Below are 27,599 nucleotides of genomic sequence, written 5' to 3' on the forward strand. Positions count from 1 at the left end.
ACTCTCCAGTTCCTGGAGGGTCTCTGTCATCTTCCTCTGGAAGATTTCAGGTGTGCTCATTATTCCATAGGGGAGTCGCTTGAAGTTAAATCTGCCAAAGGGTGTAGCAAATGTAGTGAGCTTCATACTGTCAGGGGGCAGAGGTGTATGGAAGAACCCACTGGCAGCATCCAATGGAGAAAAGACTTTGGCCCCACTCTGCTTTGCTGTTATCTCATCAAGAGTGGGAAGGATGTACTGGTCTCTTTTGACGGCCTTGTTCAGCCTCCTAAAGTCAACACAGATGCAGGCTTTATCTGTGCTCTTCTTCAATACAAGCACCATGAGTGCATATCAGTCAGTGGGCTGTGTCACTCGCTTGATAATGCCATTCCTTTCCATTCTCTGGAGCTCCTCTTTTACTTTTTACAACATAGGGTGAGGCACACGTCCTGCTGTATGTACAGCCTTTGGCTGAGCATTATCTTTTAGATGTATTCTGACAGGTTTAATTTTTAATGTACCAGGCTCACTATACACTTGCAGGCATCCTCCACTGCTCACTGTTTTGCCCACTCTCCTCACTAGATTCATCATCACAGACAGAGGCCTGCTGAGCAAGTTGTTTACTGTGCGTCTCCGGAAAACATATGCAGTAAGTGGGTGGGTTTTACCCTTATAGATTACAGGATCTGTTCATCTGGATCCGTCCCATGCATTGTAGCTCACCACCTGGGCTGTCCAGTGGTATATCTGAAGGCTTAAGTGGACTTTTTGGAATGAGTGAATGATAGGTCTTTTCCCGGATGACACTCACATCGGCTCCTATGTCAATCATCAACTCAACCGGTGTGGAGCCCACCAGCAACTCAACAGACCATTGCCCTGTTGACCCATCCACTCTACTCACCGCCCAAAGGAAGTATGACTGTAGCTCTGTAACTTCACTCACTGCCTTCCTGCTCCTGCACACAATGGTCCAATTTCACACTGTATTCCATGTGTTGCATGTAGATTTCTTTGCTGGGCAGTTTTCATCTTTGTTGTGACGTGTTCTCCTATATTTTCTGCATTATCCATCGTTTCCTCCACATTGGCTATTATTTCCCCCTTTTGGCTTACAGTAGTGTTTGTTGTCTTTGTTGCACTTTTGCGTGACTTAATATATCACTCCCACTGCCTCTCCCTGCATGACTAATGATTCAACCTCCTCAAACTACCTGACCCTATCTATAGACAGTGTGATCCTTTGTCAGCTGCAGCTTACATGAGACATCTTTGTCGAGTATTCAGACGACAATCTGGTCACCGATATTTTTATCTTTGCTAGCACTGAAGTCTTAATGCTCTGACAGTTCATACAAAGCCCTGATAAAAGTCTTTACATTTTCCCCTGGCCTCTGCGTGTGTTGGTGAAAGCATGCACATTCACGTATTACGTTCCTTCTCAGCATGAAATAGTCATCAAACTTCCTCAACACTCTGTCAAAGTCATCTCGGTGTGCATCTTCAGCAAAAGCAAAAAATTTCTCATTTTTTTACACCTTGCTTCCCATGGCGTATATCACCTGGACTGCACCATCTTTCTTGTCCAGGTTAGCGGTCCTGAACCTCACAAAACGCTGCTTCCAATCTAGCCACTCTACCAGCTTATTGAAAGAGAAGTTTGTTGGAGGAATAAATTTGGCCATGATTCTTCTTCATCACTTCAGAAACAATGTAAAATGACCAAGGAAGCTTCACTAAACTTTAACGGCGTTTTTTAATAACCGCCAGCACTCCTAACAACAACTTGCACATGCAACATACACAACCACAAATCCTGCACAGGGTCCGTCTTTTGTGTTACTCCCTCATAGCTACTGCAAAGCATACAGTAAATTCACAATGTCATTTAACTACCGTATGACAGGCCTAATATATATACACAGTTTGAATTATGAAAAATTAAAAAAGTTAATGGCAATATCAGTTAGTAATGTGCTCTTTTAAACTGCACATGTACTGTTTTGATACATGGCAGCTTCAGGTGTGGTAAAGCAGTGTGATATGCAGTTCTCAGATATCTCTCTATTATTAAAAAAAAAAAAAACTTGCAACAAGATGTGATCCTTTGAAGTGAGACAGAGAGTCAGAGAGACACTTCAGAGAGACACTTTCATGTCCCGCGACACCATCAAGTCACGTCATACTGACATCCTTTGGAAGCTATTCACGCCGTACTTACAAACATTTTCAAACAAGAATATGGTCATCTAACCGCTCAGTTACATTATTAATATGTATCTAAAAGTCGAAGCTAATTGTCTCTTCTTTATTAAATCTAATCAAGCAAAACTTAGAATGGAACATATGCAAGGTCTCATTGATCCCGTTCAAAATTCAAATATCAATAGTTCAGACAAATTCAAAATAGGTAAAGCAGTAGTATTACCATCATCATATCAAGGTAGTCCAAGAGCATTGCAACAGTTATATCATGATGTAATGGCAATATCCCGAACTATCAGTCGGCCAGATTTATTTATTACAATGACGTGCAATCCACAATGGCCAGAAATCCGCAGATTCTTGAGAACAATGCCACCGGCTACATCGGATTTCAAAAACGGGGTTTGCCTCACATGCATTTATTGGTTACTTTGACGTCATCATCAGTTAATAATTTATTTTGCAATCGGTTTGTCTGTGCTGAAATTCCAAACAGAGAAAACTATCCTGAATTATGGTACAAAGTCATTAAACAAGTCTCATGGACCCCATTTAAAAGATTCAATATGTTGGGACACAAAAGAAAAAAAGTGTTTAAAGAAATTTCCAAAAGCGTTCATTCAAGAAACAGATATGACTAAGGCTGGCTTTCCAGATTATTGCCGAAGAGATAATCGTCACGAACAACACACTTATCACGGAAAGAAAGATGGTAAAATTGTGATGCTTGATAATTCAATGATTGTACCATATAACCCGTATTTTGCTCAAACAATTCGATTGTCATATTAATGTCGAGTATTGTGCATCGGTTATGAGTATTAAGTACATCTACAAGTACATTCATAAAGGAAACGATAGAGTACCCGTAAATTTATCGAAAGAACAGTCTCAGGACGAAGTTCAAGCATATTTAGATACTCAGTATGTCAGTGCAATGGAAAGCGGGTGGCATTTGATGGAATTGCCAATGCACGGTCGAAGTCATTCTGTTGAATTATTACCAGTTCATCTACCAGGCCAGAATATGATTCAATTCAAAGAGGGCAAAGAAGCAGAAGTTTTAGAGGTAGCAAAAAACAGAAATACAAAATTATTGGCTTATTTTGAACTTAATAAAACAGACGTAAATGCAAAAGCATATACGTATGCACAATTTTCTCAGCATTACACATGGCAGAAACAAAAAAGAGTGTGGCATCCAAGAAAAATTAATTGCAAAAGTGTTGCTCAATTAAATGTTGTATCACCAAAAGATATTGAACAGTTTCATTTAAAATTGTTGTTACGTGAATCGAAAGGAGCAATGTCATATAAAGATGTTCTAACTATAGATGGAACTAAGTACGATACTTTTCAAGAAGTGGCACAAGCAGCTGGGTTATGTAAATTGGACAACTAAATGTTTGAAATGATGTCTGATGCCACTTTTGTAATGATGCCTGACAAATTAAGACACTTCTTCGTGTATTTAGTTATGACGGGTAAAGCTGATGCTTTACAATTATGGGAAGCGTTCAAAGGGACAGTATTTGAAAAGTCGAATGAACAAACGGCTCTTTCGATCATCAAAGAAATGTTAGAAGCAGAAGATTTAACGGTGCAGGAATTTAGACTTCCAGAAGAAATAAACGAATCAGAGGTTAAGAAAGAGATAACAGCAGATGAAAATTTAACAGTGGAAGACCATAAAAAATGATATTAAAAAAGTTAATTCCAAATATTGTTTTTACTGAAGTTTTAAAGTAAAAGTGAACATAATGCATATGTAACAATTCCCATGAAAAAAAAAATCTCTTTAAATTGTATTTCCGGAAAAAATTCGAATATTTCTTATGCATTGCAAAAAATGAAATCTTAACAAGCCAGACAATCTTGAAAAGAAATAATAGATCTTGTTTTTTTTATTTTAAGAATAACTGACTTGAGTAGATTTGTATGTGTAAGATATATAATCTCATTTTTAGAAAATTTAACAAGTTAACAAGTTAAACTTTCTCACTATATTGGCAGATAATTTTGCTTGATTCTAATACCTGCAAAAAATCAGTGTGAAAAAATGAGAAAAAATAAATAAAAAACAAGAAAAAGATATTAGAATCAAGCAAAATTATCTGCCAATATAGTGAGAAAGTTTAACTTGTTAACTTGTTAAATTTTCTAAAAATGAGATTATATATCTTACACATACAAATCTACTCAAGTCAGTTATTCTTAAAATAAAAAAAAAACAAGATCTATTATTTCTTTTCAAGATTGTCTGGCTTGTTAAGATTTCATTTTTTGCAGTGTGGTTTTTAAAGGAAGTATATACTTGTAAATTGGATTCTTGATATGTAGCGTACATAACTCTTATGGTTCATATATGATTCTCATTAACTGTCATTTTTACTTTCTTGTGTACAAAGTATAGTGAAAGTATTGGAATTCTCCAAAAATTACATTTTGAGATCTTGATGAATCTCGACATTTTAGACCTCCTTGAGTCCAAAACTACCATTTATGGAATTACAGTATGTCTTTGTGTATGTGTGTGTGTGTATATAAACACAATAACTTGAGTACGCTTTCACTTAGGTCAACCAAATTTTGCATATAAGTATTAGGTACAAAATTTAGATTTCTATCAACTTTTGGGCTATTTCCATTAACCTGAAGTGGAACTTTACCTTTTATTCATGCAGCTGCAGAGTCCAATTTATTCAACTTTACTTTTATAATAATTGTTCAATATATTATTAATTTGATTTGATTTGTCATTGATGGTTCTTTAATGTACATAATATAAAAATATAATCATTGTCTTGCAGTTTACTTCTCAAAAATCCATCCCCATATCTGAGTATACGAGAAAGTCTAGGGGAGACCACTTCTGATTTTTTTGTATTATTATTTCACAATGTAAAAGAAAATATTCTTGCATGAAAATACTGTCCAAAGTGTCATCTGAGGAGTTTGCTACGTTGCGGGCCCTGCAGTAGAGTCAAAAGTTTAATATTCTGGCCAGCATGCACTCCATTCATTCTAAAAGGATTCTAAGATGTTATTCCATATTATGAACCTTATAGCAGTGGTTAATAACAGTTGTGGTAGAGTAATGATTTGGGGAGGCTTTTTGAATAAATACCAGGAATGAATTTTCATCATTGTTCATTATCAAATAACTTCATGCCTATACACAGTTGTATTATACAGAAAGACAATTATCCAAAACAACAGGGATCTTAAAGAAACAAATAAGTGTACATAGTAACTTTTGAAAAATAACTGTTATGTTTTAGAATGACCTAACCAAAGCTGAGACATAACATGTGTAGTCCTCTCTGGCCAATTTCTTTTTTCCTGAAGTGCAACTGCTATTGTCAATAATTTAGAAGTATCTAGATCATATCTGCCTCAACAACAGTATCAGTGGCACCCGATTAGTCAAAGTCAAATAGAACACATTAGTGCTGGGAAGTATACTGGTTCATACCGAAAACCGTTTTTTATTTTTGTTATGAAATGGATTTTTCTTATACCGCAATACCGGTTTAAATAGCCTAAACAACGTTTGGAATGTGGCGCAGCGGGAAACTGTTTAAGGGGGGGACTTTTTTCACTGCTACACCGCTAAACACGCATGCAACAGAGTACATGCATTAGTGGAGGTATTGAGCAGTGAAAATTGACAGAGAACATTCCGAAACTGAAGCTGTTGTAGACAATAAAGTTGAACATGATGACACAGAAGAACTTTTGCTGAAAACAATAGCAAAAGTCTGGAGATTTTGGTTTTAAAAGGTCGGATGTGGACCAAACAACTATTTACCGCAAATGCTGTCGAGCTAAAGTTGTCGCCGGAGGCTTTAACAAGAGCAATTTGCTGCACCACCTTAGCCGCAAACATGCTTTGGAGTACCATGTACAACATTGTATGTATGGAACTAAGATTGGCACCCTCCACGTCCTCAGGTAAAACTGAAAAAGCTAGAGGACACTCAAGTCAGACGTTACTTGTAGATGCATTTGCTAGAGGACTGCCTATAACAAAAAAAGCAAGCGGAGGATCCAGATAACCAACTCCATTACAATCCATATAGCTAACGTGTCAGTGGATAGAGATTGTTGACATTAACAGAAAGTGTAGTTGGTTTACAAAAATATTTACTCTTTATTCCTTTTCTAAGACATGTTCAATGCAATACAACTTTTGACAAGCTCCTTTGGATATTTAGTCTAAATGCCTCTTTGGATGGTTGAAAATATGTTGTCAAAATTATAGTTTAAGTTGTTTGCAAAATTTGTTCAATAAAATGGTTCTATATTTTGACTGCAACTGTAATGCAATGTGATTCCTTCTCTTCATTAGTGCCACCCCCTTGAAAAATATCATTTTATGGGGCCATACAAACTTGTATTAATACTTGTATGAACATTAAATTTTTTTTTGTACAATGTACAATTCTCATGACAGTGGAAAAGGTTATTCTTAGCCAGTCTACTGCAGTAATTGCAGTGGAAAATATGGTTAACATCCACTCATGCATGGGGAAAAAAATACCGTTGAATACCGTGAAACCGGTATCATTTTGAAAAATACCATGATATAGAATTTTGGTCATACCGCCCAGCCCTAGAAGACATATAGTAGCTCAGAATGAAGTAGTATATGTGTAGAAGTTTAACAACATGTTAGTTAGGTTGTCAAATGCCTTTGTTCATCTTGAGGAGAAAAGATAGTTCTGTAATAGAGAAAATTATAAAAGTAAAAATGTTAATGGGCCATCATTAGTAATATACAAAACTAATACATCAATATACTGATGTTACCTATGTTATTACAACATTAGAGCAATCGAGATGAGCAGAGGCCATTCAGCTCAAATAAGCTCTCTATCTCTATCCTTTATTCTTCAAAAGTAACATCAAATCTAGTTTAGAAAAGTTCTACTGTCTATCACACTACTTGGTAACTTATTGTCATTTCACAGATTGCATAGATTTCCTAGCATACCCTGTATATAAATGGCATAGCTCAAAAGGCCTGGATACAGTTAGCCAAAATTAAAGTGTGCCTTCTTATGATATTTAAAATAAGCACTAAAGCAAACAGCGGTTGCAACAGAACATAATGAGTAAGAATAACTTTAACTATAAATAAACAGTTGTGGATTATCTTATTTGTAAGGTAAATGATTCAGGAAATGGGGAGGGGTGTAATTTATTTTCTGATTATTTTTGGTGTATGTAGTGCGTTATGAAGAGATCACTAACACAAAAACACAATTAACATAACTTTGGATAAGGTGTCCAACTGCTTAACTTACCCATAATAAGATTTTTAGAGTTTAATTTGTAGCATATGGATTTCAAGAAGGAGAATCTAACCGTTTACATCAAAAGTATCCTGGGGTGAGTAAGACACAAACGAGTTACTTATGTTAATTTAATTTGGTGTGTAAGGAAATGGAGTCATTGTTAAAAATAAAAATTGTGGTTCTCCTAACTAAATCCAGGCTTTAAAAACAGATAAAAAATTACTTGTAAGTCTAAAAATAAATTAAATTGATACAGGCTGAAAAGCCTTTAGTTGAAAGAAAACTAAATTTAGCCTCTGGTGGTTCTCTGCTCCTAATACCACATTTACCTCTTCCAACAAATGTTTAACTAAACTGATGTCTGGTGATTGAAGATGTCACTGCATTACACAGAATTAACTGTCATGCCATTTTCCTAGTACTGTTTCATAGGTCATTTTTCTCCTGAGAATGTCTTTTTGCAGATATACACACAGATAGCATGATGAGAGATCATACTGTGACATATTGAAAGTCATTTAAATCTTTAGTTCTGCACATTTCCCTCTCTTATTTTGCATAACACAATTCATTGGAACGTGCCTGCTCACTTCACCCATTATGATGTTATCATGAGCTAAGGAGTTAATTGTATGAATAGACAATTTTTTCTTATATGTTGGACATTTTGTACATATTACAAATCCATCACTTCATCCTCTATCTGCATCAGTTAAGTCCAATATTGGCTTGCAGAAACTAAATGAATTGGATGTAAGAAAATTAGATGTATAGCAAGCATCAACCCCAAATGAGACACTGGTCCTTTACCATGTATACTCCTACACAATTACTCATGCAAGGCCAATTTACTGCACAGTGTTTTACTAAGTTACCATACACATCTTTTGGATATAAGAGTAAAGAATAAATGGGAAGCCCAAGAAAAAAAAACACATTTGAATATGAACAGAAAGTGCAAACTGTTCATATATCCACCTGTCCAGGATCTGCACCCTGGTCTATAAATTTGTGTATACGTAAAACTAGAATCAGCACCCGCCATTGCACGGGTAAGTAATTTTAATCTCTGGTCCATTTGTCTGCTAGTCTGGTTTCAGTATGTTATAGTGTTTCACTTGCTCTGCACCTCCAGGTGGCACTGTTGTTTGAACTGTAGTAAAAAGGAAGCAAAAACCTTAAAGGTATTTCCAGGGTCAAAATTTTCGATTGGGACATACTACAGATGGAGTCCTGTTTTAATGAAATTCATGGGACCATAGAAATATTTCAATATAATGGAAATGTTGTTACTTAAATGAATATGGGTAAAATACGTACAGTAATGTGACTAGGGTTGCTGGCGATTCGCCATCTCTAATAGCAGCAGTACAAGGACAACCCCATAGCTTCTTTGCTGCATCGGGGAAATGGTAAATCAAGGGCAAAGTAATTGGTTGTCCTTTGCAAGATCAAGCTTGCCACATAACATGCTTGTCGCACAATGTTTAGAACATTTAACACCGGTCTTTGACCTGCTCTTCCTCGCGCTCTCCTGGTCTGCCATAGTGATGTATTGGAGCCGCTGGTGTTCTTCTAAACTGAAGATGGGAGCTAAAGCAGGACAATTGCCATGTCGCAGCCCCTATCTCATGTGTTTCAGTACTGAAGCAACAGCCCATATTTAATGAAGTATTGAGACTGTACCTGTCTTTTCTATACAGTAATAAAGTACCTGTATTTTCCTTGGAAACCTGTAATCACTTCCACACTCCCATGTAATTTTATGACCCAAGCTTGACATTACCTGTATAAATAAACAGCACTTCTTAAATTGCAAAAATATTTCATTTGAAAATGAGACATTAGATGTAATTTGTTTTTTATATAGATATACAGGTATGAATACAGAATGAAAATGAGACATTAGATATAACTTTTTTTTTTTAGAAATACAAAAATGCTTTTAATTTTTTTCCTTTAGGTCCCAATACCTGATCTTTACCTTTGTCTTCATTTTTTTTTCAATCCTTCAAAATTGTTGACAGTGTTGAAGGCGTGATTCTACCACGTCACTTTTCTTCATTCTGATATCAACTTTTTCCAAGATTGTTAATCGTTCTTTCAGTGTAAACTGACGCCGTTTCTCACATTTTTTGTTCATCACAAAGAAAACTTTGAGAAGCACTATGAAACTTGAATAGTACAGTATCCACATATGACACAACTACCCACGTGGACGCTTGATGGAGCACTGACTCAGAATTCAGCTTTGTGTATGATGTCTTGCCTAAATTCTCACCGAGCCTTTCTGAGAGTTCCTGAGACTGGAAATTACGCAACAGACTGTCACTTTCTTTTGGTCCAACAAGAAAGAGACAGCCTGTTACATGGTTCCTGAGACTCTGAGAAACTGTAGGCACAGCCTTAAGTATTTTTTGCATCTCCGTATTATTGTCGGCGGCCATTTTTGGTTGAAAAAAACATCCTTAATACTGAAATTTACATTTCTTTAAAACAAAATCTATTAAATATGATATTGTAAGAATGTATGTTCAGGCCAAAAAAATATTGGTTATTCTGAAAATTGTGTTGCTTCAGTATTCCCTATAATAGGATTTGACCTGTATATGGTATTCTCCTGATCAAATAAGATAGGTGTGCAAATTTTGTACATATGGACCTAAGCCACAATAGAATATAGTAAACAGCAATTTCCTCTAGAGCTCATGTAGATGTTCTTTTTTTAGAATGGCATGGAAACAGACTAAAATCCTGCTACCTTTATCAGACCCGTGTTTCCCTGATACAATGGTCTACTCACTTTCCCTCTATGGCAGGTCTAAACCTTGGGCAGAGTCGTGGCTCTGAGGCTAAGGATCTGCAGCGGTATCCGGAAGGTTGTCGGTTCAAATTCCTGTTACTGCCAAAGGAGATCCTACTCTGGTAGGCCCTTGAGAAAGGCTCTTAACCTGTAATTGTTCAAGGGGCACTATACAATGGCTGACCCTGCTCTCTGACCCCAAGGGGTATGCGAAAACTAGTCCTAAAACAAGAGATTGTATAAGGTGAAATAAAGAAACAAACAAAAACCTTAAGAGTACACCTGATGAGAAGGACCTAGAAGTCATATTGGACTCATCACTACCAACATCCATACAGTGTACAGAAGTGGTTACAAAAGCTAATAATGTGTTAGGTTATATATCACCAGGTGTGGAATATAAGTCAAGGGAAGTTATGCTTAAGGTATATAACACACTAGTGAGGCCTCATTCTGGCCCATACTACAAAAAGACATAGTAGCACTAGAAAAAGTTCAAAGAAGAGCATCTAGGTTAATTCCCGGACTAAGAGGTATAATTTATCGGGTAAGATCTTCAATTTAAACACATGGAGATGAGAGGGAACATAATTGAAGTGCTTAAAATTATGAAAGCAATTACTATAATACATCCCAGTAGTTATTTCAAAATAACCTCTGCAACAAAAACACGTGGACAAAGCTGGAAACTTATTAAAGGAAGCCTCTGCACAAAAGTTAGGCTTTTTCTTCATGCAAAGAACCAAAGAGACAAGGAATAAATTACTAAGTAGTTTAGTGGAGAGTTTAACTTTAGAGACTGTCTAATCTTGATTTGATGTCATTTTAGACCATCAAGATTAATAGGATTGACAAGGTTTTTGGCTTAAACAGCCTGTTCTCATTATAACTTTTCCACACCGTTCTAATTCAACACCGTGTAAAAACAGAGAACCATCTTACCTCCCATCTCTCTGCAAACCCATCTGCTAAAATAATAATGCACCTCTGAATATGAGAAAATATGTACTCTATTTTTTTTTATTTTTCTTTATAATTATCTTTTCACATTATAACAATTAACTGCTCCCTTTACTTTTTACCATCAATACCATAGAACGGTTTTTCAGTTTCCGGCTATTACCTGAAATTTCTGAGATCTGGAAGACAGATTTCAATCTACATTTTTTTTATTTAATTCTGTTCTCCATTTTCCCCAACATTAGACATACATAAACAATAGACCTGTGTGTGTGTTTGTGTGTATGGCGCGGTCCTCTTTTCTTGCACTCAACCACAGAACTAGATGGTACATGTATGCTGCATTTTTAAACTTTTCAGTAATTGCATGTACCTCACTTCTCATTCAGCCCAAGCAGACACACTCAGATGTGTGGCACATGCACACTGTACGTTCACACAATGAGCTACCATACATTTTCCTGATACAGGTTCCAGCCTGTCCCGCTCAGTTTGTGCCACAGCAAATTGACTACAAATTGTACTTGACTACATGTCCATCTCGGACAAGATACGACCTCTCCTGGCTGCAGAGAAAGGTCTACGACCTATGCCCTGGGTAATTCTTAATGAGTTAGCTGATGCCTCTACAAGTTAACCAATATAGTAAAATTGCTAGGGAGTCTTCGGGTTGTTTTTTGTCCCAAAGACCACACGCAGCTAGTATATACCTAACACTGACTTCAGAGATTCACTTCATCCTTCACTTCTTGCTGCGAGTCATTCACACTCTGTCAGCCTAATTATAAGCTTGCTTAAACTGGGATCATTGTCTATATATTGTTTTGTGAAGTACTCTGAATTATCCATTTTTATACAAAAAAGTCTTCACTACTAGTCTTGTTTTCTTCAGCCTCAATTCAAACTGCACTGAGAACTTGCCTACTTGTTGGGAAATGGCCATGACACAAGACAGCCTTGCATTCTTCTGGACACATTAGTAGTGGGATTTTGTTAACCCAATAGGACAGTCAGAAAATCTGAGTTTTTGCCATTTAGTTCACAAAACTGCAAATGAGGCATTGGTACTGCTTCATCTGTTTCATTTACTATGGACAAGAATTGTCAGCTTTTTGTGATCTTGTAAGAGATTATAAGTATGTGTAGGAATGCAAAGATATATCTCTGTACAAATGTCTTGTTTTATACATTTATTCAACGCACAATCCTGCAGTGCTACTTTTAATGCCTCATTTGGGTGGGGAAAAACAATGCAGAAGAGATTGATTTTGTGCTTGTTTCTTGATATAATGTTAAAACATAATTATGAAATGTAAAATGTATTATGCCTTTTAATTTCATCAATAATGACATTTGTAGCTGTGGATATGAGCTAGCTGAAAAGTGTAATATCCTGAAGAAAGCTGGCAGGATGAGGAAAATGTGAAATGATTTTTTTTTCTCACAACAGATGAAAAGAAGCTACAGAGACACAATGTTATAATCCTAATAGCTGTACACAAAAAGAATGAAAACAAAATATCCAGAAGCCTCATTTGTTTTTATTTATATATGTTTGTAGATATATTTACACATACAATGCATATATATATATATATATATATATATATATATATATATATATATATATATATATATATAATTTATGTATGTGTGTGAGAGAAGAATGAAGAAAACTAATTATCTATATAAGTAATATTGTAGGCTTTTCTCTCTGTCATGCTAGAACTTGTGTACCCCTAGTCTTTGAAGCTTGATCTTGGTCTCAATCGACAGCTTATGCCATGGCACACGCAAGGTGACCCATCCTTTTGGTGTCTGGTTCAAGGGAGATCTGAAATTTGGGTTTAAGTCCTTCTCACAGCCACCAAACATGCTGGAATGCATACCCAATGACAAGTAACGTGTCAGAATGGTGGCGTGGGCAATCAGCATATACATACCATTACTGACATGGATCAAACCCTAGCGACAGACTAGTCACAGCACTCCATCCACAAACAACTCCCAGGGCAAACCAACAACAACAATTAATGTCTTTTACAGCCCAAAATTCCACAAGGAATGTCCCAATGGGCTTTCACAGGCCCTGTTTTTTGAAACCTCCCCAGCCTTGACTCTCTAAGAAGACAAGAAAAAACCCTGAAAAAAACCCTCTAGTGAGGAAAAAGATGGGAGAAATCTTGGGGAAAGCAATTCAAAGAGAGACCCCCTTCCAGGTAATTTGGATGTGCAATTGGTGTCATAAAATGGGGTAAATACAACACACAAAACCAAACACAAGTAATCCTCTTCACAGAAGTAGATGGCCAAATAATCATTGCTACCTCAGGAATGCGATACAGTAACTCAAACTACATTCTTGCACAGTGCTTGTCACCAAGTACAAGCACAAACCAAACAGATAAACTCCATCACTGTGACGCACATTCCACAAGAGTCAACTGAGAAACACAAAATGCAGGCAGGACCAGGGATGTGATTAGCATTAGTACTTATTAGGGGCTTAGCCCCACTCTGTTAAAGCCATTTTTAATTGTTTTGGGATTCTCTGTCCTTGGTCCCCATTGATGACTGTCCGGGTGGGATGTCCACCTGGAAGTTCACTGTCTGGGATGACGAGGGGTTTGACCTCAGGAGCTCTACTATGAACGTGATACAGTGGATTGGGGGGTTTCTCAGAAGATCAGAGGCTTGACCCCTGAGATCAGAAACTAATGAAGACCCCCCCAACAATGCCACTGGACAAGACAAGCACAGCTTCCTTCACAGCCTTGCAAATTTGCTCACAAAAAGAAGTTACACACATTGTTTGACCAAGAATAGCAACAGCATTCATAACATCTCTTCAACATCACCCTAAAATCATCCATCCATCCATTATCCAACCCGCTATATCCTAACTACAGGAACACAGGGGTCTGCTGAAGCCAATCCCAGCCAACACAGGGTGGAAGGCAGGAAACAAACCCTGGGCAGGGCGCCAGCCCACGCAGGGTGCACACACACACACACACACACACCAAGCACACACTAGGGACAATTTAAAATCACCAATGCACCTAACCTGCATGTCTTTGGACTATGGGAGGAAACCGGAGTACCCAGAGGAAACCCACGCACCCTAAAATCAAAGGCAATTAAATGCCAGTGAGTAATAAGAACCAATAACATGACAAGTCACTGCCACACATACCAAAGTAAAAGATCAGCTAATACATATGTGTAGTATCAACAGCTCTTTTAAATCATTCAAATGACTTCAAGAGGAAAGAAACAAAGCTCATAAATGACAGACAGCTTCAATAACCTGATAAGTACATACCTGTTTAGATAAAGCACTTAAGCAAACACTTTCATGTCCTACAAATACAGACATCTCTCTTCATTTTCTTGCAAAAGTACAGAATTTCAATAACATAAACAGCACTTATGCCAAACCACAAATCATAAAATTTGGGAAGCCACCCGAATCCAAACCTGGTCTATTTTTAGCCTATACTAGTGTGCCAGTGATTCAATTTTACTTCCCAAAAACAATCTGTAAACTACATGATTTATCAGACAATTTTCTTTATCCAGCAACACAAATATTTAATCTTTATAAACCCTCTCCTGACCCCAAATATTAATCTCTTCTGCAGCCTTGTGGTATTTCCAATGCAAAAACTACCATTCCCATAACGGTCTGCGGACGACAATTTCATCTGCACTCACACAGTTTCAGTATGAGCCACCAACAAAACCGTGATAACATCAAAGACAGACATTCGTCCCACCATTATCCACTTGGTCAAACATGCACTTTATTTTACTGTGTACACCAGGCATGTCAAACTCACTACCATTGGTGGGCGGCTTCGACTGCCATACGTGCGTCAGCAGACCGCACTGTAACAAATACTATTATACAAAGTAACTGTAGCTTTCTTTCCAATACTGAAAACTTTAAAAAATGTAACACTTAAAGTTTAAAGAAAAGCAATTTATTTCCATACAGTCTCCATACAACAGTGTAGAATTAGAGTCTTAGCCTCTTAGCTAGGTCCTTATTATATTATATTCATTATATTATATTCATTGCTTATATAGGAGCCTTACAGTGTGAGATTTATTTCTTTTGTCCTGACACTTGGCATCTCTTGTTAGTAACCAGTTTGTCAATATCAGGCTTGAAATCTTGTGCAGCTACAACTTTTATGAGGGATGAAAGGTGCTCGACAGTAAGTCTTGAGCAATGTGGGGTTTTGGTAGCTTTCATTAACGAAAACAATTGCTCACAAAGGTAAGTGCTTCCGAACATTGACAGTACTCTCGATGCCAACTTACGGATCTGCACATACGAGGGTGGCAGGTAAGCATACACGCCTGGCACACCAACTTCGTTGTATTTTGCCTTCAGAATAGAATCTGACTGCACTTCAATCAATTCCATTTGGATATTCTCAGGCGCATTCTCAACGTTGTAAGAGAACAGCGCAATGTCCTGTTTGTGTGAACTGAAATCACAAAAATGCTCACTGAATTCATTGCTCAGTAATTAAAGTTGGAAAACAAATCCTCCAAAAATCAAATTTTACTTTACTAAGTTTACTTCAAAGTTTATATTGTAAAATAAGCCGATATGCAAAAAGCCACCTGACCTACAATAATTTTACAAACTCAAAATCACAAAAATATGTTAATAAACAACTCACCAACTTCCCGTGTCCACTTCAGATCTTCAGCTGTAGTCTGCACTATCTGTTCGTTACAATACTAGCATAAAATTACATGAAACTAGAGCAAAAAAAACGTGAAAATATGTGGGCTATTACTACTCGTGATGGTCAGTTCTGCCGAGTGGCCAGTCTCAGCAGCCCAGTCAGTAGTGTAGCCTTAGCAGGGGTGGCTCTAGGCTCGTGGCGGCCCTGGGCAGAGAAAGAATCGGTGGCCCCTTTGCCTGGCAATGTCAATACGGTATCTTATGCACGGCGGATGGCCACATCTGTTGCGGACACTGCATAGCCGCCTTGTGCTCATGACACGCTTCTATATGCGCGTGTCCGTAACTTGAAAACCAAGTGGCGGCCCATGATATTCTCATTACAGCAGAACGTTATAATACTACATATAGCTTACTGCTCCGACTCTAGCGACATTTGTAAATACAGCGTACTAATTAACAAAAAACACAATGTTTTTCGGCCACATTGACGTCAGCTGTGTCGTTATTTTTTCTTTCTGTTTTATATTCAATATATATTGTCATGGTGGCACTGTGCAGGTGCACAGTTTGCACATGCCTAAGGCCGCCCCTGCTGCCCGCTGCTGCAGCCTAGCACTTCAGTTGTGACGCTGCGGCTCATTAACTTTGGTCAAGGCTCATGGCTATACTAGCAGATGACATTTCCGGTACCGTAATGCCATGGGAAAACGTGCTTTTGTCAGAAGGCAGAAGTAAGAAAAGTCAATAAGTAACACTGAAGATGCAGAATGATTCAATCACAAACGATAGTAATCATTTTGTACAAGTTCAATGCTAACTAGGAACTGTCATGTGGCCCACACAGATTTCTGTTGCGGGCCGCGTGTTTGACATGCCTGGTGTACACCACACTTGACAATAACTCTGAAATACTCAACCTTGTGTTTTTGAAAACACTATCCTCCGCCAAATCACCATTAACCTCCATCCATACATCCATCCTCTTCCGCTTATCCAAGGTCGGGTCGCGGGGGCAGCAGCTTGAGCAGAGATGCCCAGACTTCCCTCTCCCCGGCCACTTCTTCTAGCTCTTCCGGGAGAATCCCGAGGCATTCCCAGGCCAGCCGGGAGACATAGTCCCTCCAGCGTGTCCTGGGTCTTCCCCGGGGCCTCCTCCCAGTTGGACGTGCCCGGAACACTTCACCAGGGAGGCATCCAGGAGGCATCCTGATCAGATGCCCGATCCACCTCATCTGACTCCTCTCGAGGCAGAGGAGCAGCGGCTCTACTCTGAGCCTTTCCCGGATGACTGAGCTTCTCACCCTATCTTTAAGGGAGAACCCAGACACCCTGCGGAGAAAACTCATTTCAGCCGCTTGTATTCGTGATCTCGTTCTTTCGGTCACTACTCATAGCTCATGACCATAGGTGAAGGTAGGAACATAGATCGACTGTTAAATTGAGAGCTTTGCCTTATGGCTCAGTTCATTTTTCACCACGACAGACCGATGCAGAGCCCGCATCACTGCGGACGCTGCACCGATCAGCCTGTCGATCTCACGCTCCATTCTTCCCTCACTCGTGAACAAGACCCCGAGATACTTGAACTCCTCCACTTGGGGCAGGATCTCGCTCCCAACCCTGAGAGGGCACTCCACCCTTTTCTGAGGACCACAGTCTCGGATTTGGAGGTGCTGATTCCCATCCCAGCCGCTTCACACTCAGCTGCGAACCGATCCAGAGAGAGCTGAAGATCACGGCCTGATGAAGCAAACAGGACAACATCATCTGCAAAAAGCAGTGACCAAATTCTGAGTCCACCAAGCCAGACCCCTCAACACCCTGGCTGCGCCTAAAAATTCTGTCCATAAAAGTTATGAACAGAATCGGTGACAAAGGGCAGCCCTGGCAGAGTCCAACTCTCACTGGAAACGGGTTTGACTTACTGCCGGCAATGCAGACCAAGCTCTGACACCGATTGTACAGGGACCGAACAGCTCTTATCAGGGGGTCTGGTACCCCATACTCTCGGAGCACCCCCCACAGGATTTCCCGAAGGACACGGTCGAACGCCTTTTCCAAGTCCACAAAACACATGTAGACTGGTTGGGCGAACTCCCATGCACACTCCAGGAACCTGCTAAGGGTGTAGAGCTGGTCCACTGTTCCGCGACCAGGATGAAAACCACACTGTTCCTCCTGAATCCGAGGTTCGACTATCCGACGGACCCTCCTCTCCAGAACCCCCGAATAGACTTTTCCAGGGAGGCTGAGGAGTGTGATCCCTCTGTAGTTGAAACACACCCTCCGGTCCCCCTTCTTAAAGAGGGGGACAACCACCCCGGTCTGCCAATCCAGAGGCACTGTCCCTGATTTCCATGCGATGTTGCAGAGACGTGTCAACCAAGACAGCCCTACAACATCCAGAGTCTTGAGGAACTCTGGGCGTATCTCATCCATCACCGGGGGCCCTGCCACCAAGGAGTTTTTTGACCACCTCGGTGACCTCAGTCCCAGAGATGGGGGAGCCCACCTCCGAGTCCCCAGGCTCTGCTTCCTCATTGGAAGGCATGTTAGTGGGATTGAGGAGGTCTTCGAAGTACTCCCCCCACCGACCCACAACGTCCCGAGTCGAGGTCAGCAGAGCACCATCCCCATCATACACAGTGTTGACACTGCACTGCTTCCCCCTCCTGAGACGCCGAACGGTGGACCAGAATCTCCTCGAAGCCGTCCGAAAGTCGTTCTCCATGACCTCCCAAAACTCCTCCCATGCCCGAGTTTTTGCCTCAGCAACCACCGGAGCTGCATTCCGCTTGGCCTGCCGGTACCTATCAGCTGCCTCCAGAGTCCCACAGGACAAAAGGGTCCTGTAGGACTCCTTCTTCAGTTTGACAGCATCCCTCACCGCCGGTGTCCACCAACGGGTTCGGGGATTGCCGCCAGGCACCGACTACCTTACGGCCACAGCTCCGGTCAGCCGCCTCAACAACAGAGGCATGGAACATGGCCCATTTGGACTCAATGTCCCCCACCTCCCTCGGGACATGGTCGAAGTTCTGCCGGAGGTGGGAGTTGAAGCTACTTCTGACAGGGGGCTCTGCCAGACGTTCCCAGCAGACCCTCACAACATGTTTGGGCCTACCAGGCCTGACCGGTATCCTCCCCCACCATCGGAGCCAACTCACCACCAGGTGGTGATCAGATGACAGCTATGCCCCTCTCTTCACCCGAGTGTCCAAGACATGTGGCCGCAAGTCCGACGACACGACCACAAAGTCGATCATCGAACTGAGGCCTAGGGTGTCCTGGTGCCAAGTGCACATATGAACACCCCTATGCTTGAACATGGTGTTCGTTATGGACAATCCGTGATGAGCACAGAAGTCCAATAACAAAACACCACTCGGGTTCAGATCGGGGGGCCATTCCTCCCAATCACGCCCTTCCAGGTCTCACTGTCATTGCCCACGTGAGCACTGAAGTCTCCCAGCAGTACGAGGGAGTCCCCAGAAGGTATGCCCTCTAGCACCCCCTCCAGGGACTCCAAAAAAGGTGGGTACTCCGAACTGCTGTTCGGTGCATACGCACAAACAACAGTTAGGACCTGTCCCCCCACCCGAAGGCGGGGGGAGGCTACCCTCTTGTCCACCGGGGTAAACCCCAATGTACAGGCTCCAAGTTCGGGGGCAATAAGTATGCCCACACCTGCTCGGCGCCTCTCGCTGGGGGCAACTCCAGAGTGGTAGAGAGTCCAGCCCCTCTCAAGGAGATTGGTTCCAGAGTCCAAGCTGTGCGTCGAGGTGAGCCCGACTATATCCAGCCGGAACCTCTCAACCTCGCACACTAGCTCAGGCTCCTTCCTCTTCAGAGAGGTGACATTCCACGTCCCAAGAGCCAGTTTCTGTAGCCGAGGATCGGACCGCCAAGGTCCCCTCCTTCGGCCACCACCCAACTCACACTGCAACCGACCTCCTTGGCCCCTCCCATAGGTGGTGAGCCCATGGGAAGCACCATTAACCTGCCAGTATGAATGAACAACAAGCATTAAAACATTTTTTGAAGTGTGCAAAATATATATGGAATTAACAAAAAATAAATAAAACTAAAAAAAGCGAATTACCGGATAGACCTAATCCACAAAAGAATGTAGTGAACTGTGATTTCCTCTATAGCTCATACAGATATTCTTTTTTTAGAAAGTGTTGGAAAGAAATCAATGGAAAACGGTTGTTTTTGTTTGATAGACTTTTTATTCAGAACCATTTTATAATTCAGTGCTAATTTTTGCATTTCAAGCCAACTTTTTGGCCAGTTTTTTATTTTCACTGAATCAAATTCAAAATCAGCTTTGTAACAGTTACAAATGCAAGTATTTGCACTATTCTTTGCCACCCTCTTTACACAGGACCACACATACAGTTTCTCTAGGTTTTTTTTAATGATTCATCAGATTCTTACATTCCTTCATCTTTGTGTTTTCTGTGCTCTTTTCTTTTAATTCAATGACATACTTCTTTCATTTTGGACTTCCACATTACACCACCTCTGAGTGTTTTTTCCATTTCCTTTTATTTGAGAACTGGATGAACACATGCATGGTGTCAACAGTTCCTTATCTTTGCCATCCATTACAATCTCTGTTGATACTCCCCCACGACATGATGCCTATGTCCTCAAAACTCATATTCATATTTATAATTTTAATGGTTGACTACACCCCTTTCAATCTCCTTTTATTTGAGGATTGGACTTCGGTGTATTCCACTAGCAATGATTTAAAATGTGTGAATACTGAACTCTTCTAAAAACATAGAACATTTTATTTGGAATAATGTTGTTACAGAGGAACAGTGGGTGATGCAGTCTCACAGATCCTTTGCCTCAGGTTTGGGTTCCAAGCCTAGTGTCTGTCCATGTGGGGTTTGCACATTCCTTTGTGTCTGTGTGGGGTTTACTCTGGTAGTCTTGTTTTCCTCAGACATCCTCAAGGATGTATATGTTTGGATAGGTGCTAATTCTAAACTGGCCCTGTGTAATTGTAGGTGTGTGCACAAATGGACCCTACAATGGTCTGGCATCTGGTTTTTGAATGTTATGTTATATGGAAATAATGTGCAAGATTCTGTGTACACATCAATAAAAAGTAGGAAAAATTTCAAATAAACACATCTCCTATGCAGGTTTAAAGTTCTTGTAACCTTTTTAATTTTTGGCTAAACTTAATTTTCACCAATTTTTCCCTTTTGCAGATTCATGCTGACATGGTTCATTTGCAGGTGTAAAAGATATAATAATACCCTGAGGAAAAGGAGATGGTAAAGGGATTTTTTTTTATTTTTCCCCTTTCCAGAATGGCAATAAGCTTGTGTGTGATTCATATTTTTAAAAAAGCACAATGCCATCCCAGTCCTCCTTTGGAGTGGGCATAGTGATTCAATTGTACTACTGGCAAATATACAATTTACATAAAATAACAACAGACTGTCACTGTGAACTTTAGGAGGCAATTTTGAGTGGACCCTGAACCCAGAATGATGCAAAGACACCAAAAGTGGTTTATTAACAAAATATTAAATGGAGAGATTATTAAGAGAAAACTCAATTTAACAAAAAATGGGAAAACAATAAACCTACTTGTCCTTTTTAACTTTTCAAACATTTTCTTGATTGCCAGTCTACCCGATGGGTTGTCTATTGCACTAACCTAGTTTAAACACCTTAAAATACACTTCTTTCTCATCTGCAACACCTTTTCAGTCTCCCTAGCCTCTCTTACAGTATTTCCACTATTTTAACTCATGTTTAATTACCCCCCTCCAGGTAAATGTTCACTGGTTATCTGGTCAAAAGTCTGTTTTAAGCCCAAGTCTTTTAAGTACAGTACCTTCAATAATCTGCTACAAACAGTTCAGGGCCAGGGACGAGCCTGTCCATTCAGTCAGTACAGTCCATTGACCCTGTAGCTCCACATGGTTCAATATACAATATATAGTAAGGCTCTATGCTCCAGTTAAAGATCCCTGATACAAAAACTTTTGTGGAAACTCATATTATTTAATGTTCATAGATAGATAGATAGATAGATAGATAGATAGATAGATAGATAGATAGATAGATAGATAGATAGATAGATAGATAGATAGATAGATAGATAGATAGATAGATAGATAGATAGATAGATAGATAGATAGATAGATAGATCTTGTTATGGGGAACAATACATTGTCTCACAGGTCCATGCATTTCAGGGACAGTAAAACAATATAATTTCAAATCTGTCTATCCATTCATTCATTTTAGAACCTCTTTAACTCACTCCATCCTATCCCAGCATCATTAAGCACAAAGCAGGATCTATCCCTGGACATGTTGTCAGTCTATTATTCTGCACACTCACACACAAACCTACACAAGTATTCTAATGTAGTCAGTTTAGAATACATTGCATGTCTAATTTAATAACTCATTGACCCTGTATGTCATACCAACAAGCTTTACAAGATCCACCATTGTCCCTGTACCTAAGAAATTCCATCCAACCTGCCTGAATGACTATTGTCCCATCATACTAACACCTACAGCAATGAACTGTTTTGAGGGCTACTTAAAAATCACATATGCTCTTCTCTGCCACAAAAACTTAACCAGCTACAGTTTGCATATTGATCCAGTAGATGTACAGAGGATGCCATCACTTTAATCCTTTGGATTAATCCTATGTCAAATTTCTATCAGTTTGTGACTTGTTTCACTCAAGGAAATACAAAGATGGACATGCCGTATTCAAATGTTAAAGATGCCTCTAAATGTAAACTATTTGCACCTTTAGGCAAATCTGACCACAGCCTAATTCATCTTATTCCCACCTACAAGTCTGTTATTAGACAGCAATCTGTTACCACCAGTGAGAAAGTGGAGTCTGGAGTATGATATGGCTCTGCATGACTGCTTCCAAATGACAGACTGTGAAATGATGTGAGACTTATATGGGAACAATATTGAGGGATTCAGTCACTGAATCACAGACTCTATTAATTTCTGTGTCGACACAGTGGTACCCTCAAAGATAGCACATTGCTTTCCAAACAACAAGCCCTGGATTACTAAGGAGCTAAAAGATTTCCTGAATGAGAAAAAGAAAGCACTCAAATCCGGTGACAAAGAAGCTCTGAATGATGTACAGTGTGTGCTAAAGAAAAAACTGAGTGAAGGAAAGAAAGATTACAAAACTAAAAGAGAAAACAAACTCACTCAGTATAACATGAAAGATGTCCAGAATAGACTGAGAATAATTTCTGGACTCAAGCAATCCAGGGCTCTGGTACTAGGGGGATTTGGACAAAATTAACTCCCTGAACCTATTTTTAATATATTTTCCTTCCCACTGCTATCATCTTTCAATGTCCAGTCTCCTCACACCATCCCTACTACATCAATAACTCCTACCACGTGAACTGGAATGGCCAGTGACGAATCCTGCTGTGACCATCAGTGTGGGCTGTTCATAACTGAAGACCAAGTTAGGAAGACAACTGAGGAAACTGCACACAGGAAAATCTGTAGGACCAGATGGAGTCAGTCCTTGCGTTCTTAAGATCTGTGCTGACCAACTTTGTGGTGATCTCTGTCACATGTGCAGCCTGTCCATAAGGCTCCAGAAAGTGCCTCTGCTGTGGAAAACATCCTTCATTGTTCCTATTCTAAAGAAGGTGGGTGCCTCTTCATCTAATGGGTTATTAACTTACTGACAGGCAGACCCCAGGTGGTTCAAGTGGGTGGCCCCACTTCATCATCCTTCACTCTTAACAGAGGTATTCCACTGTCCTCCTTCATTAAGTCCTTTGCTGTTCCCACTCTACACATATGACACATGCCACGTTTGCTGATAACACAGCTGTGGTAGGCCTGATATATAACAACTATCAGTAGGCTTACATGAACAAAGTGGAGAGTCTGTAACACTGGTGTGAGGACAACAGTTGACTCCTGAATGTAAACAAGACAAAGCAGCTGATTGTAGACTTTGGGAGAAAACAACAGAGGCACTACCAGCATCTCATTATTAACAGCACTTGGGTGAAGAGGGTGGACAGTTTCAGATACCTTGTCACAGATGACATGACATGGTCCAAACCAAACACATTGATTTGTCAGTGAAGAAGGCACGGTAATGTCTTTTTCCCCTGAAGCGCCTCAGGGATTTCAGGCTGTCCTCCCAGACACTAAAGAACGTGTCCACCATCTTGCCAGGAGGTATTACCACCTACATTGGGAACAGCATGAGAGTGGTTCTGTCAAATGAACACACCACTATGCTTGCACTCTGTAACTTCCAGGACATCTATACCAAGCAATGTCAGACCAGGGCAAAGAAAAGATCCGAAACACCAGTTATCCCAACAGCAGTCATGTAAATGGTATTGCTACCTAAAGTCCAGTTCAAAGAGATTGAGGTAGAGTTTTTATCCCACTGTCCATCTGCATGGTGAGTAAGGAAAGTGTTTAGAATTACATGATGCTCTATTGTTATCTCTCTTATAAACTTAAATAACTTAACGAAAGTTATTTATTTAGTTATTATTTAACATTTATCACATATTTATAATTCTATTACTGATTTTTTAAAATTTATATTAAGTCACTTATTATTGCTATTGTTCCTTTTATCTTCTTCTTAAATGCACTGTCATTGGAGTTGAAAAGATAAGCATATAACTATATATTGTACTGCATGTATAATTTGCATGTTACAAATATAATTTAATATTTGATATAAAAAGTTCTTATTACTGAAACAAATAAGGAAAGAAATTCTGAGAAAAAACAAACAACAAAAACCAAAAGGGCAATCCAAGAGTCAAATCCTAAAGGTAAATAAAATGCACGAAAAACCAAAAGATTTTAACAGAAAGGTCTCAAAGCTACAAGCTAAATCTTTTAAAGAAAAGAGCGCAAAGAAGGATCAAAAACACAGCTTGCTAAGCAGGCTAATGCCTTAGTGAAGAACTAGTAACAGGCAGGTGTCTTAAATAGTTCTCTCAGGTAACTGCAGCCCTAATGACTTCATTGTTAGGTCCTGTCTCTGTAAATACAAAATACAATTGATGATAAGGGACTGAACTTAGTCTGAATGATACAGTGATCATCTTTTAGGGGAACCAGGTGATTAGATGTAGTCTAATAACATTCTGAGCTTGTAATCAGATGCTTAATTTATCTTTTGTTGAGCTCAAAACACTAACCAAGGAATCAAAGTCTTTAAATCAGAAGAAATAGAATACACTAGGAATATAGAGCATGTTGAATAAAAGTTCAACAATACACAGAATTTTCCCAATTTCACATAATACAGAAGTTGACATGTTAACCTTTATACTGAAGGTGGGCAAAGTCGTTCCTGGAAGGCCACAGTGGCTGAAAGTTCCAACCCAATTTCTTGATAAGAAGCACTTATTACTCAAGTAACAGTTTTGCTTCAATTTAGTTGTCTCACTCATTAAAATTTTGAACCCTTATTGCTTATTTTAGTCTTAAACAGCTGTATTCTCAGTTTTGAATTGCTTCTTATTAGCAATAAGGTGCAATTGCCAAAGAGAGCCAACATTTCTGCATTTAGTTTGTTCAAATTTACACCTGAGTGTATTTAGCATGCACTATTTGGTTTAATTAAATATTTGGAAGGCAAGTGAAGAGAAAAAAGTGAAGGATTGAGAATAACTCATTCGTTTTAGACTTCAAATCATTTGGATGATACCCTTAGAAAGAAAAAAAAATCTAGGATATGACCTGACATGGCAGAATCAAAATACTAACAAGTCATGAAATTAAACAGGGACTGGGGAAAAACTAAACACACAAAACAAACAAGACAAAGCTTGGGGATTGAGGAAAACAAAAATCAACAAAAACTGGGATGTAAATGTTACACTCTTTCCATTGCTATTATTTGCCTGTCTCAAAGTAAACTGTTGCTTAATAGTATGGCACCAATTGGTACTTCTGTGGCTAAGGTCTCCTGGCCATCAGGATTAGGTTAGGTAGATTTTATTATTCCAACAGGAAAGTTGTTTGCAGAAGGAATGCAAAAACACAAATCTAGAAATACATGGCATAAGCCAACAGATAAGAAGGAAATCAGAATGTACACCTATACAAAATGGTTATTGCCCTTGGAACAGAAGGAACATAAGACTTGTGAGTCCTGGGAATTAAAATCTACAGCTTGTTGGAGAACCTTGGAAATTTAGAAACAGTGGACTGCTACTGTCTGACAGAATAGAATTGGCTTTCCTTCTAAGATGCCTGTGCATAGTTAACTGTAACTTGCTGTCTCTCAAACCATTGAGTGTGGAAGATCACATAATAGCCTTGCAGTGCTTTGTGATGAAAGAGTGATAAATAATATTCTCAAATCAACCTAATCCTGTTCAGAGTCATGAAGGACTAGAATTGAATGCAAGACAGAAAACAGCCCAGGGTTGGGTGCCAGTCATTCGTAGGGTCCCCACATGCACAACTAATATGATATGGGCATTTTGGTGATATAGAAGGAAACCCAGGTAAAAATTAACAAAATGTGCAGAACTAGTGTGACTAATTTACATTACATTAAACATTAACTTATTTAGTTACCTTTCTTTTGGCTTTCCAATTGAGGCACAGGCAGGTAAAGTAAGGTCAAGTAATGAGGAATACTTTTCAAAATGTGAGAATAAAATCCCTCTGCTCACTAATTCAGCAAATGCTAATCTATCATCAATATTTCTGTGAACAAAAATCCCCAGATGGTATTTTTCAGTAGTTTTCCATATTTCGCACTAGGCTTTTGTACTGAGCAAGAGCAAAAATATGAAATTCTTTCTCTTGGCTGTTCAACTTATTCTACATATTCTGCAAGGGCATTGTTTGAAAGTATTGTTAACATCAGGAAAACAATTTACCCATAATTTCAGAAGATGTAATTTAATGCACTGTGGTTGGAAATAAGCTACACAAGATGTTCATGTAATGCTTCATTATTTTCACATAGTTTCTTTCATCTATCTACATCCTCAGTGTGCTTAATGCACTACAGTTGTGCAAGAGAACAGCAGCATTGGACTTTGGACAAACATGGTATGGTCAGACTAGTCTGCATGATTTGGGCATAATCTGAGTACCTGAAAACCAACACAGATAAGGAACAAAGTGACCATTGTTAGATTTGAACTGAGATCTCTGTAACTGTGATGCAGCATCACTAACCACTGCATCATTTTGCTTATTAATTGACTGTCATCCTTATATTATTCTGAAGACATCAGGTGCAGAACAGAAACCAACAAAGCAGGACTTTGGGTCATCTCAAGGCACACTCACAGAGACTTACACATCCACATGTATACTCGCAAAAAGTCAGTTAAGAGTTGCCAGGTGATCTAACCTGTCTGTCTTTGGGATAATGGAGGGAACGTGGACATGGGAGAAGGTGTAGACTCTGAACAGAAGGTAACCTGCTCTGGACCTTTAAGGCTGTGTTACAGTTTCTATTACTGTATTTCTCACAGTGTGCTTTGCATATTTAAAAAAATAATACAATCAAAATCATAAAACACTCCACCATGCAATATAGAAGTTCATAAATAGAAATGTTTTTTTTCTTTTTCATTTAGTTTCA

The 27,599-nt window shown here is 39.3% G+C and overlaps 1 protein-coding gene across 1 annotated transcript in view; it reads right to left on the reverse strand.

The window, feature by feature from the left end:
• LOC127526694 (serine/threonine-protein phosphatase 6 regulatory ankyrin repeat subunit C-like) overlaps nucleotides 1-27,599 on the reverse strand; it is a 183,124-nt gene that overhangs the window by 22,025 nt on the left and 133,500 nt on the right. The gene's annotated exons all lie outside the window — the stretch shown is intronic.

Source organism: Erpetoichthys calabaricus, chromosome 1 (genome assembly GCF_900747795.2).
Source record: "Erpetoichthys calabaricus chromosome 1, fErpCal1.3, whole genome shotgun sequence".
NCBI classification, from domain to species: domain Eukaryota; kingdom Metazoa; phylum Chordata; class Cladistia; order Polypteriformes; family Polypteridae; genus Erpetoichthys; species Erpetoichthys calabaricus.